The following is an 8,649-nucleotide window of genomic DNA, read 5'->3' on the forward strand; positions in this document are numbered from 1 at the left end:
TTTTTTTTGTATTTTTAATATTGAGTACAAGACAATAAAGCAAACTAGATAAAGTAAATGCAAGTAAACTAATTTTTTTGTGTTTTTGATATAGCAAACAAGACAGTAAATAAAGTAAAGCTAGCAACTAATTTTTTTGTGTTTTGATATAATGCAGCAAACAAAGTAGTAAATAAAATAAAGCAAGACAAAATCAAAGTAAAGTGATTGAGAAGTGGAGACTCCCCTTGCAGCGTGTCTTGATCTCCCCGGCAACGGCGCCGAGAAAATATGCTTGATGGCGTGTATTTCACACGTTCGTTGGGCAACCCCAAGAGGAAGGTATGATGCGCACAGCAGCAAGTTTTCCCTCGAGAAAGAAACCAAGGTTTATCGAACCGGGAGGAGCCAAGAAGCACGTTGAAGGTTGATGGCGGCGGGATGTAGTGCGGCGCAACACCGGAGATTCCGGCGCCAACGTGGAACTTGCACAACACAACCAAAGTACTTTGCCCCAACGAAAGCAGTGAGGTTGTCAATCTCACCGGCTTGCTGTAACAAAGGATTAACCGTATTGTGTGGAAGATGATTGTTTGCGAGAGAAAACGAGTAAAACAAGTATTGCGGCAGATTTGTATTTCAGTATTAAAAGAATGGACCGGGGTCCACGAGTTCACTAGAGGTGTCTCTCCCATAAGATAAAAGCATGTTGGGTGAACAAATTACGGTCGGGCAATTGACAAATAGAGAGGGCATAACAATGCACATACATGACATGATAAGTATAGTGAGATTTAATTGGGCATTACGACAAAGTACATAGACCGCCATCCAACCGCATCTATGCCTAAAAAGTCCACCTTTAGGTTATCATCCGAACCCCCTCCGGTATTAAGTTGCTAACAACGAGACAATTGCATTAAGTATGGTGCGTAATGTAATCAACAACTACATCCTCGGACATAGCGCCAATGTTTTATCCCTAGTGGCAACAGCACAACACAACCTTAGAACTTTTCATCCCTTGTCCCAGTGTCAATGCGAGGCATGAACCCACTATCGAGCATAAGTACTCCCTCTTGGAGTTAAAAGTAAAAACTTGGCCGAGCCTCTACTAGAAACGGAGAGCATGCAAGATCATAAACAACACATGTGTAATAACTTGATAATTAACATGACATAGTATTCTCTATCCATCGGATCCCGACAAACACAACATATAGAATTACGAGATAGATGATCTTGATCATGTTAGGCAGCTCACAAGATCCAACAATGAAGCACAATGAGGAGAAGACAACCATCTAGCTACTGCTATGGACCCATAGTCCAGGGGTGAACTACTCACTCATCACTCCGGAGGCGACCATGGCGGTGTAGAGTCCTCCGGGAGATGATTCCCCTCTCCGGCGAGGGTGCCGGAGGCGATCCCTGGATCCCCGAGATGGGATCGGCGGCGACGGCGTCTCAGTAAGGTTTTCCGTATCGTGGCTCTCGGTACTGGGGGTTTCGTCACGGAGGCTTTAAGTAGGCGGAAGGGCAAGTCAAGAGGCGGCACGGGGGGCCCACACCATAGGCCGGCGCGGCCAGGGGTGGGGCCGCGCCGCCCTAGGGTTTGGCCACCCCGTGGCCCCTCTTCGTCTCGTCTTCGGACTTACGGAAGCTTCGTGGAAAAATAGGCCCCTGGGCTTTGATTTCGTCCAATTCCGAGAATATTTCGTTACTAGGATTTACTGAAACCAAAAACAGCGAGAAAACAGCAAGCGGCACTTCGGCATCTTGTTAATAGGTTAGTTCCGAGAAAATGCACGAATATGACATAAAGTGTGCATAAAACATGTAGGTATCATCAATAATATGGCATAGAACATAAGAAATTATCGATACGTCGGAGACGTATCGGTTGTTTATGATCTTGCATGCTCTCCGTTATTAGTAGAGGCTACGGCCAAGTTTTTACTCTTAACTCCAAGAGGGAGTATTTATGCTCGATAGTGGGTTCATGCCTCCATTAAATGCAGGACGAGTGACGAAAGTTCTAAGGTTGTGGATGTGCTTGTTTCCACTAGGGATAAAACATTGATGCTATGTCCGAGGATGTAGTTATTGATTACATTACGCACCATACTTAATGCAATTGTCTCGTTGTTTTGCAACTTAATACTGGAAGGGGTTCGGATGATACCCGAAGGTGGACTTTTAGGCATAGATGCATGCTGGATAGCGGTCTATGTACTTTGTCGTAATGCCCAATTAAATAACACAATATTCATCATATCATGTATGTGCATTGTCATGCCCTCTCTATTTGTCAATTGCCCGACTGTAATTTGTTCACCCAACATGCTATTTATCTTATGGGAGAGACACCTCTAGTGAACTGTGGACCCCGGTCCATTCTTTTACATCGAATACAATCTACTGCAATACTTTTTCTACTGTTTTCTGCAAACAATCATCATCCACACTATACATCTAATCCTTTGTTACAGCAAGCCGGTGAGATTGACAACCTCACTGTTTCGTTGGGGCAAAGTACTTTGGTTGTGTTGTGCAGGTTCCACGTTGGCGCCGGAATCCCTGGTGTTGCGCCGCACTACATCTCGCCGCCATCAACCTTCAACGTGCTTCTTGGCTCCTCCTGGTTCGATAAACCTTGGTTTCTTCTCGAGGGAAAACTTGCCGCTGTACGCATCACACCTTCCTCTTGGGGTTCCCAACGGACGCGTGTTGTACGCGTATCAAGACTGTTTTCTGGCGCCGTTGCCGGGGAGATCAAGACACGCTGCAAGGGGAGTCTCCACAATCCAATCTCTTTACTTTGTTTTTGTCTTGCTTTATTTTATTTGCTGCACTTATATCAAAACACAAAAAAATTAGTTGCTAGCTTTACTTTATTTACTGTCTTGCACTTTATATCAAAAACACAAAAAAATTAGTTACTTGCATTTATTTTATCTAGTTTGCTTTATTTACTACTGCTAAAATAGCCACTCCTGAAAATACTAAGTTGTGTGACTTCACAACCAAATAATAATGATTTCTTATGCACACCTATTGCTCCACCTGCTACTACAGCAGAATTCTTTGAAATTAAACCTGCTTTACTGAATCTTGTTATGAGAGAGCAATTTTCTCGGTGTTAGTTCCGATGATGCTGCTGCCCATCTCAATAATTTTGTTGAATTGTGTGAAATGCAAAAGTATAAAGATGTAGATGGTGACATTATAAAATTAAAATTGTTTCCTTTCTCATTAAGAGGAAGAGCTAAAGATTGGTTGCTATCTCTGCCTAGAAATAGTATTGATTCATGGACTAAATGCAAGGATGCTTTTATTGGTAGATATTATCCTCCCGCTAAAATTATATCTTTGAGAAGTAGCATAATGAATTTCAAGCAATTAGATAATGAACATGTTGCTCAAGCTTGGGAAAGAATGAAATCTTTGGTTAAAAATTGCCCAACCCATGGACTGACTACTTGGATGATCATCCAAACCTTTTATGCAGGACTGAACTTTCCTTCGCGGAACCTATTGGATTCAGCTGCTGGAGGTACCTTTATGTCCATCACTCTTGGTGAAGTAACAAAGCTCCTTGATAATATGATGATCAATTACTCTGAATGGCACACGGAAAGAGCTCCACAAGGTAAGAAGGTAAATTCTGTCGAAGAAACCTCTTCCTTGAGTGATAAGATTGATGCTATTATGTCTATGCTTGTGAATGATAGGACTAATGTTGATCCTAATAATGTTCCGTTAGCTTCATTGGTTGCTCAAAAAGAACATGTTGATGTGAATTTCATTAAAAATAACAACTACAATAATTCTAGGCCATATCCTGCTAATGGTAACTCTTATGGTAGATATGTTTCACCTAATGAGGAAAAGATGTTAGAAATTGAAAGATCCACCAAAAAATTAATGCAATCACAATATGAGCAAAACAAATTATTTACTAAAACTATGAATGAACAATCTACCTTGTTGAAGAATATAGGAAATCAACTTGAAAATCTGAATATGGAGATTTCTGGGTTGCAAACTAAACTTGCAAATGCTGAAAACCGAATCTCATTCATGTCTGCGTCACAATCTTCTTTAATCAATAAAATGGCTGCTAAACCTGAGGATATTGAAAATAAAATTGTTACTATAGCAAATACCATCCAAGTTAGAATTAATGAGAATATAAGATTGATGGCCGAATTGCATGCTAGGTGGGAAAGAGAAGAAAATGAAAAACTTGCTAAAAAGAATAATGTAGCTAAAGTTTGGACTATTACCACCACTAGTAATGTTAATGATTCAAATGTTGCTGCACCTCCTACTATCAATGATAAAATAATTGGTGTTGGCAATGTTACTACTCCTAGTGCAAAGCCCGCAAAACTACCGGAAACTGCTAAAACTGCCTGTGATAAAACTGCTGAATTTTTTTCCAACATTGGGGATGATGATCCCATCGCTGTAGATCATAATGGTTTGGATTTTGATGATTGCCACATCTCCGAAGTTATAAAGTTCTTACAAAAACTTGCTAAGAGTCCTAATGCTAGTGCTATAAATTTGGCCTTTACAAAACATATTACAAATGCTCTCATAAAAGCTAGAGAGGAGAAACTAAAACTTGAAACTTCTATTCCTAGAAAGCTAGAGGATGGTTGGGAGCCCATCATTAAGATGAAGGTCAATAACTTTGATTGTAATGCTTTATGTGATCTTGGTGCAAGTATTTCCGTTATGCCTAAGAAAATCTATAATATGCTTGACTTGCCACCATTGAAAAATTGTTATTTGGATGTTAAATTTGTTGATAATGCTATAAAGAAACCTTTGGGGAGAGTTGATAATGTTCGCATTACCGTTAACAATAACCTTGTCCCCGTTGATTTTGTTGTCTTGGATATTGAATGCAATGCATCTTGTCCCATTATATTGGGAAGACCTTTTCTTCGAACTGTTGGTGCTACCATTGATATGAAGGAAGGTAATATTAAATATCAATTTCCTTTCAAGAAAGGTATGGAACACTTCCCTAAAAAGAGAATGAAGTTACCTTTTGATTCTATTATTAGAACAAATTATGATGTTGATACTTCGTTTCTTGATAATACTTGATATACACTTTCTGCGCCTAGCTGAAAGGCGTTAAAGAAAAGCGCTTATGGGAGACAACCCATGTTTTTACTACAGTATTTTTGTTTTATATTTGAGTCTTGGAAGTTGTTTACTACTGTAGCAACCTCTCCTTATCTTAGTTTTGTGCATTGTTGTGCCAAGTAAAGTCTTTGATAGTAAGGTTCATACTAGATTTGGATTGCTGCGCAATAACAGATTTCTTTGCTGTCACGAATTTCGACCTGCCTCTCTGTAGGTAGCTCAGAAAAATATGCCAATTTACGTGCGTGATCCTCAGATATGTACGCAACTTTCATTCAATTTGGGCATTTTCATTTGAGCAAGTCTGGTGCCACAATAAAATCCATCTTTACGGACTGTTCTGTTTTGACAGATTCTGCCTTTTGTTTCGCATTGCCTCTTTTGCTATGATGGATGAATTTATTTGTTCCATTAATGTCCAGTAGCTTTATGCAATGTCCAGAAGTGTTAAGAATGATTGTGTCACCTCTGAACATGTTAATTTTTATTGTACACTAACCCTCTAATGAGTTGTTTCGAGTTTGGTGTGGAGGAAGTTTTCAAGGATCAAGAGAGGAGGATGATACAATATGATCAAGGAGAGTGAAAGCTCTAAGCTTGGGGATGCCCCGGTGGTTCACCCTTGCATATTTTAAGAAGACTCAAGCGTCTAAGCTTGGGGATGCCCAAGGCATCCCCTTCTTCATCGACAACATTATCAGGTTCCTCCCCTGAAACTATATTTTTATTCCACCACATCTTATGTACTTTGCTTGGAGCGTCGGTTTGTTTTTGTTTTCGTTTTGTTTGAATAAAATGGATCCTAGAATTCGTTGTGTGGGAGAGAGACACGCTCCTCTGTTGCATATGGACAAATATGTCCTTAGGCTTTACTCATAGTATTCATGGCGAAGGTTGAATCTTCTTCGTTAAATTGTTATATGGTTGGAATCGGGAAATGCTACATGTAGTAATTCTACAATGTCTTGAATAATTTGATACTTGGCAATTGTTGTGCTCATGTTTAAGCTCTTGCATCATATACTTTGCACCCATTAATGAAGAAACACCTAGAGCTTGCTAAATTTGGTTTGCATATTTGGTCTCTACTGAAGTCTAGATAATTTCTAGTATTGAGTTTTGAACAACAAGGAAGACGGTGTAGAGTCTTATAATGTTTACAATATGTCTTTTATGTGAGTTTTGCTGCACCGGTTCATCCTTGTGTTTGTTTCAAATAACCTTGCTAGCCTAAACCTTGTATCGAGAGGGAATACTTCTCATGCATCCAAAATCCTTGAGCCAACCACTATGCCATTTGTGTCCACCATACCTACCTACTACATGGTATTTCTCCGCCATTCCAAAGTAAATTGCTTGAGTGCTACCTTTAAAATTTCCATTCTCTACCTTTGCAATATATAGCTCATGAGACAAATAGCTTAAAAACTATTGTGGTATTGAATATGTACTTATGCACTTTATCTCTTATTAAGTTGCTTGTTGTGCGATAACCATGCTCCTGGGGACGCCATCAACTACTCTTTGTTGAATATCATGTGAGTTGCTATGCATGTCCATCTTGTCTGAAGTAAGGGAGATCTACCACTTTAATGGTTAGAGCATGCATATTGTTAGAGAAGAACATTGGGCCGCTAACTAAAGCCATGAATCATGGTGGAAGTTTCAGTTTTGGACATATATCCTCAATCTCATATGAGAACACTAATTGTTGCTACATGCTTATGCATTAAAGAGGAGTCCATTATCTGTTGTCCATGTTGTCCCGGTATGGATGTCTAAGTTGAGAATAATCAAAAGCGAGAAATCCAAAATGCGAGCTTTCTCCTTAGACCTTTGTACGAGCGGCATGGAGGTACCCCTTTGTGACACTTGGTTAAAACATGTGTATTGCGATGATCCCGGTAGTCCAAGCTAATTAGGACAAGGTGCGGGCACTATTAGTATACTATGCACGAGGCTTGCAACTTGTAAGATATAATTTACATGATACATATGCTTTATTACTACCGTTGACAAAATTGTTTCTTGTTTTCAAAATAAAAGCTCTAGCACAAAAATAGCAATCGATGCTTTCCTCTGCGAAGGACCTTTCTTTTACTTTTATGTTGAGTCAGTTCACCTATTTCTCTCCACCTCAAGAAGCAAACACTTGTGTGAACTGTGCATTGATTCCTACATACTTGCATATTGCACTTGTTATATTGCTTTGCATTGACAAACTATCATTGAGATATACATGTTACAAGTTGAAAGCAACCGCTGAAACTTAATCTTCCATTGTGTTGCTTCAATGCCTTTACTATGAATTTATTGCTTTATGAGTTAACTCTTATGCAAGACTTATTGATGCTTGTCTTGAAGTGCTATTCATGAAAAGTCTTTGCTTTATGATTCAGTTGTTTACTCATGTCATTACCATTGTTTTGATCGCTGCATTCGTTACATATGTTTACAATAGTATGATCAAGGTTATGATGGCATGTCACTCCAGAAATTATCTTTGTTATCGTTTACCTGCTCGGGACGAGCACCATCCATCTCTCGCTTATGTATGGGTCTCTTTATTTCCTGATTTATTGGGGGGGGGGGGGAATGGGGCCGCCTCTGCCAATGGCCGACGGGGTCGTGATGTGGGGCCGGAGTAGCTACTCCTGTGGTGGGGGGGATGACCCCCGGTAGGCTAAGGGTATGGCATAATATTCGAGTTATCTCTATATGTCGGCTTACTGAGGTAAGTCGGATAATCTTATTTGTAGGAAAATTGTTGTTGACCAAATTGGAGGTTGACTAGGTTAGGGGTAGTCGGCATAGGATGACTGACTTACCTATGTTGGCATACCAAAACCGACTTACCTTGACCCGGCCGTCTCAGATCATAGAAAGGATGCTGAAATTTAAGAACTGACATACTTTGTGGGAGCCGACATTGGTGACCGGCATAAGGCCAACGGTCATATGCATGTCCCAAGGTCAGCGCTCAAGTCCCATCGCTACAATCACGGAAGAATCTTATCATCATGGCAAGCACGTTGCTACATTCCAAGCGTCGTATGAGCTCATCATGTCACCATGCGATGACCACCGTGATAGACAGAACGGTGGTCAATGTGGCCACATAGTCAAGTACAATTATGCCTAGTTCCATCGAGGATGTCCAGGGCGACAAGATGGAGCTCCTGGCAGGGCCCAAGAGAAGAGTTTGGCACCATAGAAATAGGCTTTACCCCATGCTAGGGTTTCTGACATGTAACCTCCCCCCCCCCCCCGTAAATAAGGCGGTGCAGGTCCTCCAAGGAAGGGAATCGCTCTCTCCCCTCGTACACATAGAGCCACAGAGCTTCTTCCTCCTCTCGCTACACAGTTCAAGGAGCACCATTGTTGTGGGGTTTTTGCTTCGAGATATATACATCCAGACAAGCAGGAGTAGGGGTTTTACCTCCTCATGAGGGCCATGAACCTAGGTAGACCTTTGTGTGCTTCCGTGTGTATTTTCTTGTTCAC

This window comes from Lolium rigidum, chromosome 2 (genome assembly GCF_022539505.1).
Source record: "Lolium rigidum isolate FL_2022 chromosome 2, APGP_CSIRO_Lrig_0.1, whole genome shotgun sequence".
NCBI classification, from domain to species: domain Eukaryota; kingdom Viridiplantae; phylum Streptophyta; class Magnoliopsida; order Poales; family Poaceae; genus Lolium; species Lolium rigidum.